The sequence below is a fragment of the Engraulis encrasicolus genome, chromosome 5 (assembly GCF_034702125.1).
Source record: "Engraulis encrasicolus isolate BLACKSEA-1 chromosome 5, IST_EnEncr_1.0, whole genome shotgun sequence".
NCBI lineage: Eukaryota > Metazoa > Chordata > Actinopteri > Clupeiformes > Engraulidae > Engraulis > Engraulis encrasicolus.
Genome location: NC_085861.1, coordinates 596,306 through 611,305, shown reverse-complemented (window position 1 = coordinate 611,305; position 15,000 = coordinate 596,306). Strand labels below are relative to the sequence as shown.

Here is a 15,000-nt window from a genome sequence, read left to right as displayed (position 1 = left end):
CACTCCTTGGTTTCTTCTTATTATTATTATTATCCTTATTATTTATTGAATTTATATTCAATAAAATGTTTTATTTAGTCAAGTTTCGCTTGAGGCCATTCTGTAGCCCAGGGGTGGGCAATTATTTTGGCCCAAGGGTGGGCCGCATTGGGTTAGAAAGTTTACCAAAGGGCTGGATGTCGTCGGCGACTTGCCCGTGCCAATAATAAGAATTGGTGTACGCCAACATAATTACACCATTGTCAGTCTTGCTAAATGTATCTAGATGTAGACTTTAGTAATCTTAGGTTTCCAAGACCCTTGTTTTAGGTAGCCAATCTAAGAATGAGTGACCATATGAATAAGCATTTTTGTTTCTTGGAAAGGCTCTGAGGGCCGCATGAAATGGCTGGAGGGCCGCATGAAATGGCTGGAGGGCCGCATGAAATGGCCCCAGGCCTGAGTTTGCCCATAATGCACATTATCACTTCTAAACAACGATTACATATTTCGATAAAATGTTTCTATTTAGTCAAGTTTCGCTTGAGGCCCATTCTGTAGCCCCATAATGCAGTTCGTACCATCTGAGGCACGCTGTGATAGTCATCGAAGGGTTAATTACATCTGAGGCACGCTGTGATAGTCATTGAAGGGTTAATTACCATGATAGTATGGTAACACTTTATTTATTAGCACTAATACATATACAATGTTCTTGTTTAAGTAACTTATAAGTATAAGTAACTTGTTTGGCATGTACAACGCAAAATCAAACATCTGTTAGGCATGTATTCGCAAATGTCTTGTTCATGCACAATAAGGGATTTATTACCAATTTAACCTTAGTAAGGACCTAGTAGGCCTTAGCGTTTGCTTTGTACATGCCTTACAAGTAAAGTTACTTATGCAGGAATTAACATTGTATGTATTAGTGCTAATAGATGTATCCCTAAAATAAAGTGTTACCACAGTACTACACCACTATGACATAACACAGGGCCTTTAGTAATACATTACTACCATAGTACTACTCTACTATGACATAACACAGGGCCTTTAGTAACGCACTAGGACCCAGTCCTTGCCATTTAGGTAACAACAAATATATAACGCTGCGTTTTAATGGGTTGAACAATTATTACTTGTTTGATTTTATTATTTTTTTCGTCAGGTTTTGTCCGAGGCCTTCAAACCCAGGAATGACTAATTTATTAATTGCACCTTAATAATGTTAATTACAACTTAATAATGTTAATTACACCTTAATAATGTTAAATACACACTCTCTTGCAAATAATAAAACCCATGAATACACTGCACTTCACTACACAACAACATAGAACACCAACGAAGAAAGATCTTTCCCCCGTTTCACTTTTTGTTTTTTGTTTTTTCAGGGGAGCTGAAAGACTAACACCTCAAGACATGCATCTCAGTACACACACACACACACACACACACACACACACACACACACACACACACACACACACACACACACACACACACACACACACACACACACACACACACACACACACACACACACACACACACACACATTACTAAAGGCCCTGTGCTATATCAAAGGTCATAGTTCATTACCAAAGGCCCTGTGCTATGTCAAAGGTCATAGTTCATTACTAAAGGCCCTGTGCTATGTCAAAGGCCATAGTTCATTACTAAAGGCCCTGTGCTATGTCAAAGGTCATAGTGCATTACTAAAGGCCCTGTGCTATGTCAAAGGTCATAGTTCATCACTAAAGGCCCTGTGCTGTGTCAAAGAAGTGTGCTGCCCTACAAATGCAAAGTTCAGTAACTACGCCAACATTGAAACTGCAAAAAATGTCCTTGCAGTATAAATGTCCTTGCAGTATAAATGTCCTTGCAGTATAAATGTCCTTGCAGTATAAATGTCCTTGCAGTATACGTATTACGTTGAATATTGCAGTTACCATATCTCTAAGGTGCTGTTTCCATGTAGCAGGATATTTTTTTAGCAGGGTATTTTTTTCTCCTGGTTAGGTGTAAACGCAACATGCGGATAAAAATAAATCCTCCATTGTAACAAATGCGTTTCAGCCCCCTAAACAGGATATTTTTTTTCTCCTGCTTTTTATAACTGGATTTTAAATATCTGCTACGTGGAAACAGAAGGCCAAAACCAATGCAAAACCAACGCAACCAGGAGAAAAAAATATCCACATACTGTATAAAAATATCCAGCTACGTGGAAACAGCACCTAAAACAGGAGACATTTGGACCATGAGACTTTATCACAAGATCAAGGAGGGTTTATTTTCTGTCTACAAACTCAATTTTTCCAACATATGTAGTAACTGCATGTTGCCTTTGTATGACAGTGTAGCACCAGAGAGTAGAGAGAGAGGTTCCATTGGCCCATTGTTTCCTGGTTCTATTATGGCCCCCTTTAGGCAGACCTAGGCAGACCTAAGGACTGTTCTATTCATTGTAGGAGCATTGTGACACGCCCCTTTAGGCAGACCGGAACCTGGTCGCGTTAGGTGCCCATAGAAACCTATTATGTTGGCATATCTCTTCTATCTTCTATCTTCTACTTCATATCTCTGGTAGCACTGTGGTAATTATACTCTCCAATAAAACATTAGTACATCTGCAGACATTGTAGAATAGAAGAACAAGGAATATAAAACACATACAGCATCAGCCTAAATAAAGTTAAAGTATTTTTCCAACATATGTAGCTAGCCTACTGCATGTTGCCTTTGTATGACAGTGTAGCACTGTGGTAATTAACCTTTCCGTAGCTATTACAGTGTAGCACTGTGGTAATTAACCTTTCCGTAGCTATTACAGTGTAGCACTGTGGTAATTAACCTTTCTGTGGCTATTACAGCGTGCCACTGGTAGTGCAGCATGCAGCAGTTAAAACTTTAGGCCAAATATGCTTATAGAAATTACATCACATTACATTACATTACATTACATTACATTGTATTTGGCAGACGCTTTATAACCAAAGCGACTTTCAAAAGAGGACATAATCAAGCCAACATCACAAGCAAAGTGCACAGGAAATATACAGAACAACAAGTGCAGTTGCAAAGAGGGGTTAGGTTTTTTTTAAATAATAAAGAGTACACGCACAACACACACATACAAACACATAGACACACACATACACACATAAACTAAACCAAACTAAACATCATGTCAAGAGTCTGCCATGGGGTTAGGCCAGCTCAAGCATTAGTCTAGTAAGATACTCTCATATCTCATACTCTCAAATAAAACATTAGTACATCTGCAGACATTCTGGAATATAAGAACAAGGAATATAAAAGGCATACAGCACCAGACTAAATAAAGTTAAAGTAACCTACCCAGAGAAGAGGAAGAAGGCATACAGCACCAGACTAAATCAAGTTAAAGTAACCTACCCAGAGAAGAGGAAGAACACATACAGCACCAGCCTAAATCAAGTTAAAGTAACCTACCCAGAGAAGAGGAGGAACGAAGAACAACGCAGCACTCCAGCACAAGATGAACAGATAAACGATAGAACAAGAACAAGAGAGAGAGAGAGAGAGAGAGAGAGAGAGAGAGAGAGAGAGAGAGAGAGAGAGAGAGAGAGAGAGAGAGAGAGAGCAAGAGAGAGAGAGAGAGAGAGAGAGAGAGAGAGAGAGAGAGAGAGAGAGAAGCGTGGTAAGATGAGAGAGATGGAGGGGGGGGGGGGCAGTGAGAGGATGAAAGTGTTTTAAAATGACCACACACACATCCAGCCCCCTGCCCTGCGGTGTTAAACAAGTGTGTGTGTGTGTGTGTGTGTGTGTGTGTGTGTGTGTGTGTGTGTGTGTGTGTGTGTGTGTGTGTGTGTGTGTGTGTGTGTGTGTGTGTGTGTGTGTGTGTGTGTGTGTGTGTGTGTGAAAGAGCAGCACGGCATCATTATGAACACCACACATCATCCACGACAACACACACGCGGGCAGTTGCAACACAGCAGGTAAGAAAATCAACTTTAATCACAACTCGTCCAGAATTAAAATTCTGTTTTTATTAGTTTAGTTTAGTTTAGTTTATTGCTTATTTGACAGGGACGGTGTACAAGACAGAATCTAGTACCAGAGTTAGCTAGAAGCTAGTTTACGTCCCTGGGCAGGGAGGTAAAAACAAACACACATTAAAAACATGTACTACTGTTGCCACTACAAGTCACAAATTGGAGCAGCAACAGAGTCCTACTAAAACATACAAACGTGATATGCAAACCAGCGTAGACTCTTTACGCAGATGGGGTCGCTGGCAGGCCCGTTCCCTCACTGCTGAAAATACTCAACTACATCATAACTACATTACTGAAAATACTGAAATACATCATAGCTACATTGCTGAACAGGCTCACTACCAGTGGTGTAATCTACGTAGAACGCAGGTATACAGAGTATACCCACTTTTAAATTTCTGGGATTTCAGTATACCCACTTAAAATTGATTGATCCATTATTTAGAATAACACACATATATACAGTATACCCACTTCAAAACAATGCTCAAATATACAGTATACCCACCATAAAAAGTAGGCTACACCACTGCTCACTACATCATAGCTACATTGCTGAAAATACTGAACTACATCATAACTACATTATTGAAAAAACTCAACTACATCATAACTACATTATTGAAAATACTCAACTACATCATAACTACATTGCTATGACATTAGCGAGAGCGTTAGCAGAGTAATCAATTAAGACTTGGCAGCATTCGGTGAGAGTTGTAACAGAGTTACAGAATCCACGTACACATTTCCACACACACACACACACGCACACACGCACACACACACACGCACACGCGCACACACACACACACACTCACACGCACACACACACACACACGTGCACACACACACACGCACACACACACACACGTGCACACACACACACACGCACACACACACGTGCACACGCACACACACACGCACACACACACACACGCAGACACACGCACACACACACACGCACATGCACACACACACCTAAAATAACAGATTAAGACTTGGGGGAAGTTTATGTGTAACAACAATATCATGTGTGTATAAGACGGAGGTGAAAGCAACTTTTGCTGTAAGAGTATATGGTGCATCTTTCTGTGTGTGTGTGTGTGTGTGTGTGTGTGTGTGTGTGTGTGTGTGTGTGTGTGTGTGTGTGTGTGTGTGTGTGTGTGTGTGTGTGTGTGTGTGTGTGTGTGCGTGCGTGAGTGCGCATGTGTGTACAACATATGAGTGTGTGTGTGTTTGTGTTTGTTTGTGTGTGTGTGCACATGTATGCACAATATGTGTGTGTGTGTGTGTGTGTGTGTGTGTGTGTGTGTGTGTGTGTGTGTGTGTGTGTGTGTGTGTGTGTGTGTGTGTGTGTGTGTGTGTGTGTGTGTGTGTGTGTGTGTGTGTGTGTGTGTGTGTGAGAGAGTCAGAGACCGAGAGGGGGAGTCGGAACAAAAGGTGGTCATACTGTGGAAAGGGTTTTGTGGTCGACAACGTCCGTTTCATAAGAAAGGGGCTCTCGCTCGCTCTGTGTGTGTGTGTGTGTGTGTGTGTGTGTGTGTGTGTGTGTGTGTGTGTGTGTGTGTGTATGTCTATGTCTGTGTATGTGTGTGTGTGTGTGTGTGTGTCTGTGTGTGTGTGTGTCTGTGTGTGTGTGTGTGTGTGTGTCTGTGTGTGTGTCTGTGTGTGTGTGTGTGTGTGTGTGTGTGTGTGTGTGTGTGTGTGTGTGTCTCTGCGTGTGTGTGCGTGTGTGTGTGTGTGTGTGTGTGTGTGTGTGTGTGTGTGTGTGTTTTTTTCTCGAGTGATCATGTCAGAGGAAGTGGGCTATGGGCTCTTCAAAGAAAATGACGCACACACACACACACACACACACACACACACACACACACACACACACACACACACACACACACACACACACACACACATACACACACAGACACACACTTGAAAGTCCATTTTTGAAAGGATGCTTGGCTTGAAAGTCTGTGTTTTAACGTGTCTTCATTTCTTGAAAGGATTTGAATTTTTAACATGCAGCCGCAACAAATATTGAAACATTGCCTAAAAATAAACAAACACACAAAACAAGGGGAAAGTAAACTACACTAAAGTACACTACGGCCAGAGATAGCAGCACCAGAGATTCTTTAAGTATAGAGATATGCCAACATAATAGGTTTCTATGGGCACCTAACGCGACCAGGTTCCGGTCTGCCTAAAGGGCCGTGTCATAATGCTCCTAGCATTGAATAGAACAGTCCTTAGGTCTGCCTAGGTCTGCCTAAGGGGGGCCATAATAGAACCAGGAAACAATGGGCCAATGGAACCTCTCTCTCTCTACTCTCTCTGGTATAACCTGCTGGGCCCGTGTGTGTGTTAGTTAGATCAGTGTTTCTCAACCAGGGGTACCGGGGCCCCCCTCAGGGGTGCCGCGGAAACGTGTCTGAGAAATAAATTACCGGTATGTAATATAATACACATTTGTCTAAATCAATAAATTAATGCTTAGACAGTGGAATCTTTAATTTGCCATTTACGCACAGTAAAGTAAATTTAGGTGCCCCAGTCAGCTGCAACTTCGAACATAGGTTGTGTGGCATCTCCAAATGTGTTACTTTACTAAACTTGCGTGGTATCGGATGCGAAATCTACCAGTCACTCACTATTTTTTACCAGTTCATATTCAACCGTTCCAAACATTGCAATTGTAAAATCATTTTCTGATCAGTACTTTCTTTTGTTTCAGAGGTCATAAATTCAGTTATTGTGATGCCAATAACTCTCTTCATTACCAATTTGCTTAAACCTTTGATGTTGCATATAATTCAGCATTAACCCATCAAGGTGACGGGTAGGTTGATATATTTCACCTGCCTAAGGCCAATTTCACTGTCAATGGCAGGTGGTCGGGTGCTTATTTCCATCCCTGCAGTATGACATGATAAAAAAAAAAACGATTTAACACATACAACACATATTCACCCAGATATAACACACAATACACATTCACCCAGATAATATACAATACACATTCACACACACACACGCACACACACACACACACACACACACACACACACACACACACACACACATACACACACATACACACACACACACACACACACACACGCGCGCACACACGCACACACGCACACACACACTCCTACATACCTGCTGAAGATATCTCTCACAACTCTCGCTGTAGCCTGTATACTCAAACCATTCAATGTCTGATATAACAGACATGACATACAGTACAATACAGGCCAAAACTAACTGGAGGCACTGTAACAGACATGACATACAGTACAGGCCAATACTAACAGGCCAAAAGTGTGGACTCACCTTCTCATTCATGCATTCTCTTTATTTTTTGTGGGTTTTCATTGTGTATTTTCATGCAGGGCATCAAAACTCTGCATGAATAGAGAATTACGTACTTACAAAAAAATATCATTCTAGTTGTCGTCCAACAGCAATGTCAGTTGTCTATCCACCTGACGTTGACACGGCACAACTGATGGCCCCACACATGTCAATAAGCTTATTTTTGTCTATTTTCAAATAAAAATGCCCATACAGTCATGTCAATCCAAATTGAACATTAAAGTCCTCCAATAACTCACTAGAATTGTAGAACTGGAATTTTGAGACCTAAAACCTGGTTTTAAACACTTGCCAATACAAGCATTTTATTTTTCTTGATATGATATTGAGTCACAGCCAGTTACTTGGAGAGGTCAAACCTGTGTTGAAGGGCATCAGTGGCAGGGTTTTTCACTTTTACTTTTACTTTTTGCATCACTGTTTCACCTAGATAACCAGCTATGCTGACCAAGTGACCTATTATCAGATCATGAAAATCTGTCTTGTATTGCTTGTATAAATTAAAATGGACTCGAATGACTGGGTATTTTCACTTGAAAATAGACAGAAAAATAAGCTTGTTGAAACATGTGGGGTCCTCAGTTTTGCTTTGTTGATGTCACTGTTTGGCCTTTTTTTGATATTTTTTAAATAATTGTTTTTATTTAACATTCATATAATGTTCTTTAAAAAGCCACAAAAATAAAGAGCATTAATTAAATGAGAAGGTGAGTCCATACTTTTGGCCTGTACTGTAGCAATAGACAAACTATTCAACAGTTCCGCTCAACTTTCCACTTCAACTGGTGTCACACAGTGACCAAACGCAATGGTGTGCAAAAAAACGCTGGCTGTGCAAGTACATTAGGTAGGGGAAGTGAATAGCACTAAGTAGGCCTATCCTATATCAAGTATAATAGAGGAATGTGCAAGAAACAGCAAGAGGAAGTAAATGAATAAATAATAATAATTAAAAAACCAACCAATACAAGCCTTGGAAGTTAGAAATATAGAATGTTTAAAAAAAAAAAAAGTGGGCTTAAAAAGTACTAAAATAATAAAATAGGGATATGTCTCATACTGTATGTAGTGCATTTCTGATTATGGTGTCTGCATTTTGATATATGAAACATTGTAACAAAAGGTATATCACTGGAGGGTGTGTGTGTGTGTGTGTGTGTGTGTGTGTGTGTGTGTGTGTGTGTGTGTGTGTGTGTGTGTGTGTGTGTGTGTGTGTGTGTGTGTGTCTGTGTGTTTGTGTGTGTTTGTTTGTGTATGCAGTCTGCTGCTGTATACTGACTTTGAAAAGTGTGTGTGGTTTGACTGTATCAGTACGCACCTGTGTGTGTGTGTGTGTGTGTGTGTGTGTGTGTGTGTGTGTGTGTGTGTGTGTGTGTGTGTGTGTGTGTGTGTGTGTGTGTGTGTGTGTGTGTGTGTGTGCCAGGTTCCAGTGTAGCGGGTCAGTACAGGAGTTATTGTGTAGATAATCTAATTAAGTAAATCCAGGCTAATCTGCCAACGCTAATTTGAGGCGCTAATCTGCCAGCGCTAATCTGAGACGCTAGTCTGAGGCGCTAGGCGGCAGATGCTAAACAGCAGACGCTAAACAGCAGACGCTAAACAGCAGACGCTAGGCTATTGTGCTCTAATCTGGTCATTCCTGATTTGCCGTAAATCCTCTCATTGTGGCTTGTATTCCATCACACACACACACACACACACACACACACACACACACACACACACACACACACACACACACACACACGCACGCACACACACACCCACATACACACACACACACACGCACACACACACACACACACACACACACACACACACACACACACACACACACACACACACACACACACTCCTCCATACCTGCTGAAGATATCTCTCACAACTCTCGCTGTAGCCTGTACACTCCAAACATTCAATGTCTGAGCTGAGCTGGCCCAGACCCGGCCCAGATCCGGCCCACACCCTATATTGAAGGGTGGGGTGGGGACGGTTTTCATTCGAGGGTCCACTTTACATTGTATTACGTTCTCCAAAGGGCCGTACTATGAACACCAACCAAGATTTCCCCTAGCTGCACTTTACATTGTATTAAGTTCTCCAAAGGGCCGTACTATGAAACAAACCAAACCAAGATTTCCCCTAGCTGCACTTTACATTGTATTACGTTCTCCAAAGGGCCGTACTATGAACACCAACCAAGATTTCCCCTAGCTGCACTTTACACCTATATTGAAGGCAGCCACCGTTACAACAGTTCCCCCCTTCACTAGGTCGTCCCCTGAAAATATAGCTTAATCCTCTGAGGTCTAAGGCTTTTCAGAGGCTTTTAGGCTGCTTGCACCACCCTAACATTTTCAAGTATTTTCATTTTATATATATATATATATATATATATATATATATATATGGGACCTGGAAGGTTTGAGGTTTCTAATGGTGTGACTTATACTGTATGTTTCAATGACAAAAACTCACAGAGTTACAGATTTGTTTTTGGAGACACATTGCCCTCTGAAGGGCACTCGGACCTCAGAGGGTTAATAATTACGTATATTGCAAATGCAACTTCTAAGATTCATTTACAAAACATATTTCATGTGAAGCTGCATAACATTAGAATCATATTGAGATGAGACGACTTTGGGCCACACGTTCTCCGTCCCTGTTCCAAGGCATTTGTGTTAGACTGTGTGTGTGTGTGTGTGTGTGTGTGTGTGTGTGTGTGTGTGTGTGTGTGTGTGTGTGTGTGTGTGTGTGTGTGTGTGTGTGTGTGTGTGTGTGTGTGTGTGTGTGTGTGTGTGTGTGTGTGTGTGTGTGTGTGTGTGTGTGTGTGTGTGTGTGTGTGTGTGTGTGTTAGGCTGTGTGTGTGTGTGTGTTTGTGTGTGTGTGTGTGTGCAGGGAAAAAAAAAAACAACGGAGAAATTACAGCGGACCATGACACCGGAGGAAAAACTACATGATTGCGAGTGTAGTCAATATGACACGGGAGGAAAAACTACATGATTGCGAGTGTAGTCAATATGACACCGGACGAGAAACTACATGATTGCGAGTGTAGTCAATATGTCACCGGAGGAAAAACGACATGATTGCGAGTGTGTCAATATGTCTGGGGATGTTCTTGTTAGTCTGTAGAGCTACTGTTTTGAAAAGTGAATGGTTTCACTTCTCGAGGTGCAGTCCATGCACACACATACTACTAGCCTAATAATTATTTTAAAAAGAAACTGATACATTGAACTGCGGTGACTTCCCCGACTACACTTGTGTTCTCTCTCATGCACGCGTACAGGTACAGGCAGACGCCACGCCATTTGGATACAACTTTTCAAGCTTTATGCAACTTTTTCTCTTGAAAGCTGGCGCAGAGATGTCTGCTGCAGCGTGCATAAAGTTCACATCACAAACATGACAGAGGGACTGTTGTGCCGAAAAGCGAGTGCCTGTCAGAGTGCCCTCATTGAAACCAATGACATTTTTTGACAGAAAATTATACTATTTTTTGCAGAATGAATTATATCATTATTATCAAATTATATAATCATAATTTATGAACTAAAAAACTAAAAATATGCCTATGAAACATTACTTGTCCTCCACTTAATATGAGCTATTTGAATGAAACCGTAAAATGTGTTAACCTTTAAGAGTGTGAGTTTTTGAGCATTCTACAAAAAGGATGCATTCTATAACAATGCAAGATTCTACAATTCCATATTGGGAGGGAAAGTGGAAAACAGCGATCCTAGCGGTTACGTTCCAAACACCAGGGAGACCAGGGATTGAAACTCCCATAGACGAGTTTTAAAAAAAAAAGATATGACTAGGAACTATAACACCAGATACATTTTTCAGCTTACACAATAGGATGAACTACTACCTGTGAAAATCCTAAGTCATTTTTTGCCCTTTTAAGAAAAATAGAAATTGTGCCAATCTGGTCGGAAACGGACTACAGCTCCCAGCATGCTGTGCTTCGCGCCTCGTTGACAACACAGAGAAACAAATGAACGCGAATGAACGCAAGTTCTTCGCATATCTTCACATTCCTGTAATCCTGTGAGTTCCACATTGTCTTCTTATTACACATATATACACGCGATTATTTTGGTTTGGTTTTAACTTCTCTAGTAGATATGATGGCTTCTGTGGTGACGAGTAACCACCTCTCTGGCTCATGTTTGGCTATGCTAATTTGTCTATGCTAATTACATGGAGTAAACACGTCACACATATCAGTCAGTGTAGTTCTGTACTAGCTTTTTAAAGAATATTAAAATCAGTTCAGATCAGTGAAAAACCAAACATTTTACCACCCGATTCGATAAAACGGGCCAACATGCCTATAATATGACTGCCACTACTTCTATTTCGTCGTCAGGGCCGAGATGTAATTTTTCAAAGAAAAAACCCATACATTTGTTGCAGGGGCTTGGAACGTTGCCAGCAGGGGGCGATGAGATTACTTTCCCTCCCAATTGTATTGAATGACGTCCAGAATTCTATAGAACTTTCACTGCTCGAACATTCCCGTCACACCAGTGTGACGGTACACTCTTAAGACAGTTCTTCGATTCTGTTATGGAAATAATATTGAAATTGTAACCAGCTCTTTGTGGTACTTCCAGAAGGAATGTAGATGCTTTATTGATAGGCTTTCCATCTTCAATTGTGTCAGATTATTCCGAAAAATGGGTAAAAAAACATCAGAAAAATTGGTCATTGGTTTCCATTGGTTTCAATGAGGGCACTTGTGTTCTGGCAGGGACTCGCTTTTCGGCACGACAGGGTCTGCACAAAGTGCCCCGCCGTTTTATGCTCCCAGCTCAAAGAAAAGTAGTAAGCTCGACTACAACAGCCCCGAGGACTGCGTTAAACGCACTGAACGTCAGTCCAGGCTGATCACGGACAATACAGAGCACAAGTTAATCACAAGCGGAACCACGAAGCATTCAAATAACACAACACAATTTTGCAGCATGCTATTCATGTCAGCGAACATAGAATAACACGTGTGCAATAAGTCTTGAAATATCCAAGCTGCATTGTTTCGACCCTAAGTCATCATAACATAGAATTGCGCCCATGCAAATTTGCGCGGGCAGCCTTGTTTGAGGCTGAAACGAATTGCTAACCAGCTGTCAGTGCTGGCTGCCGTCCCATGAAGCTAGCTAGTACAAAGCAAAGTTCTCAGAAAACCGTCTCTGTAGAAAGCCACGTACACAGAACGGTAACTACTTTGTGAAATGTGACACCAGAAGCAATAGCTTATTTGCCACGACTGGCTTAATGATGAATGAAACAGCTTAGCCTACCTGTACTGCGCTATCCATCCAATGCATCTTTGCTAGTCCAGATGACAACTGCATTTAGCCTGCGATTGAAACTGGTCACTTTCAAGACAAATTTCGGTTATTTGATTTTTCTGCCATCAGTGCCGACGCCATGACACATTTGTTATTATAGATGGGCAGTGTAGAGCTGTCCTAAACAAGAACAAATTGTGACTAGCTCTATTCCATATTAGGGTTGCCACCCGTCCCTTGAAATACAGAATTGTCCCTTATTTGGAAGTTAAGTCCCTTACTTTTTCCTCATTTTCCCTTAAAGTTCCTTATTTTCATGAACAGCTAAAGCTGTAACGGGCCACAATTTGGTTAAAATGCAGGAAATTGCACCTACATTTTTTTTTTTTCCTGGGGGAGTACCCCCAAACCCCCCGCGACAATCAAGTGTCCCTTATTTCATTTTCTAAAAGGTGGCAACCCTACTTGTATGTCTGACTGGAAGTTGCTAGCGACTCGATTTAGAATTCTGCTGATAGAACTACAACATGTTAAACTGGATCATCTTTTCAGGAGCAGCCGAGTTAAGCGCAGCAGCAAACAGTAGGCTACAGTAGAGTGTATCTGCCATTGTAAATCAGCCCAGCCATAGTCTCTCTGCTCTGATATTTAATTTAAACATACATGCTGCTTCTTCTCATATCATATGTTGTACTGTCACAACATTTATAGAAGACACAATAGGCGAAATATTTATTTATTTTAAAAAACAAAAAACAAAAAAACCTCCCTCTCGTGAAGGTACGCACAGTGCGTACGGCTCCAGGCGCCCGTGTGTGTGTGTGTGTGTGTGTGTGTGTGTGTGTGTGTGTGTGTGTGTGTGTGTGTGTGTGTGTACTCTAAGAGGAATACATTTGTCTTGGGCTTCAACAATCACTGCATAACATACAGTACTCACTCACATACCCATACAACATAACATAGCGAACACAAAAAACATACAAACATAGAAAACATAAAAACATAAGAATCATGGAAAAAAAACTGTGCACTCCCTTCACATGGCATGTCTATCTATCTATCATTGAGCATTCTAATCGCATTGGGGACAAAAGAGTTCTTATATTTAATCAGTCTGCAGTTCAGCGTCCTGAAACGTCTACCTGAGGGAAGCAGTGTAAACTCATGGTGCAGGATGTGTGTGGGATCTTCTTCTTGTCTCCACTTGTTCTAACTCAGCTTAGCATAGGCTATAACTCAACTGATTCGTTTGAGGAACATTTGCAGTTAGGATATGAAATAAAATAAAATAAAATGAATGAAATAAAATAAATGAAATAAAGGTAACACTTCATTTTAGCATTACATAGATTAGCTCTAATACATACAATGTTAAAGGGGTATGCCACTATTTTGGGGCTCAGTACTGTTAAAATCCCTGCCCTAGGTTTAGTAAGGAGGAAATTAGTCCTATTTTTCACGTCAGTGGCTGTCTTCTTTTAGACTCCCTCTGGGAGGCGAAATGTAGTTAAGCTAGCGAGAGTCAATGTAAACATGTAGCACCACCCACTACACATGATTTGAGAAACATTTTTTTACTCCTAATTGACTCGCAATACACGCTTGTTTATACCAAGTACACATAACAAAGGTCTCCTAATTGCCGTCTTGGCAGTTGGGATTGTTGGGACTATTTTTTGCTGACCGCAGCCGTGCGGACTTTTACATGCTGAATTACTGCTGCTCCACAACAGCTGACGAGCTGGGCTGACGAGGAAGTTGAATCAGCTGCTCACGTTTAAATGTATTAATACATTTATCTTTATTATTTATTTAGTATGCCCATGAAAACCGTATAACAGTAGGAGGAAATTACATGCAACCATGCGAAGATTTTATGTGAACCATCACAATTCAACTAACTGAAAAACAAGGGCTGGCATGTCTGACATTGAGGCAATGATGCTGGACCAAAATGCTACCTCTCTTGGCTGAACTGGCCACCAGAAGTAAACCCAAGAAAGGTGCTGTGTTGTCCCCCTCTTCCGTGTTGTTCTGTTGATTCAGAGAACAGAATAATAATTTGGCCATAGCTTTCCTTCATAGCTGACAATCTTGAAAGCTGGGCTGTTCATTTTAAGCGCAGAGTAGGACAGCTGACAGCAGCCTACTGCCACAAGCCGCAATAAGAATGACTTCTAGCTGCGCTCGTCTCGCAGCTCTTTTCGAAGTTGTGCTATGATGGGACACAAAATCTATACATGGATCTAGACTAGGCCTACTGTATGCACACATCTATTTACATTGGC

At 41.2% G+C, this 15,000-nt stretch overlaps 2 protein-coding genes across 2 annotated transcripts in view; one reads left to right on the top strand and one right to left on the bottom strand.

Moving 5' to 3' along the window:
* The window catches only part of LOC134448739 (membrane-spanning 4-domains subfamily A member 4A), a 13,832-nt gene extending 10,477 nt beyond the window's left edge, over positions 1–3,355 (bottom strand). The window contains exon 1 of the mRNA XM_063198392.1: positions 3,344–3,355. The gene's annotated coding sequence lies outside the window, so the exon portion shown is untranslated. The remainder of the gene's footprint in view (positions 1–3,343) is intronic.
* Positions 3,356–3,933: 578 nt separating this feature from the next.
* Positions 3,934–15,000, top strand: part of si:ch211-269k10.4 (uncharacterized protein LOC100150242 homolog) — a 26,622-nt gene continuing 15,555 nt past the window's right edge. The window contains exon 1 of the mRNA XM_063198391.1: positions 3,934–3,965. The gene's annotated coding sequence lies outside the window, so the exon portion shown is untranslated. The remainder of the gene's footprint in view (positions 3,966–15,000) is intronic.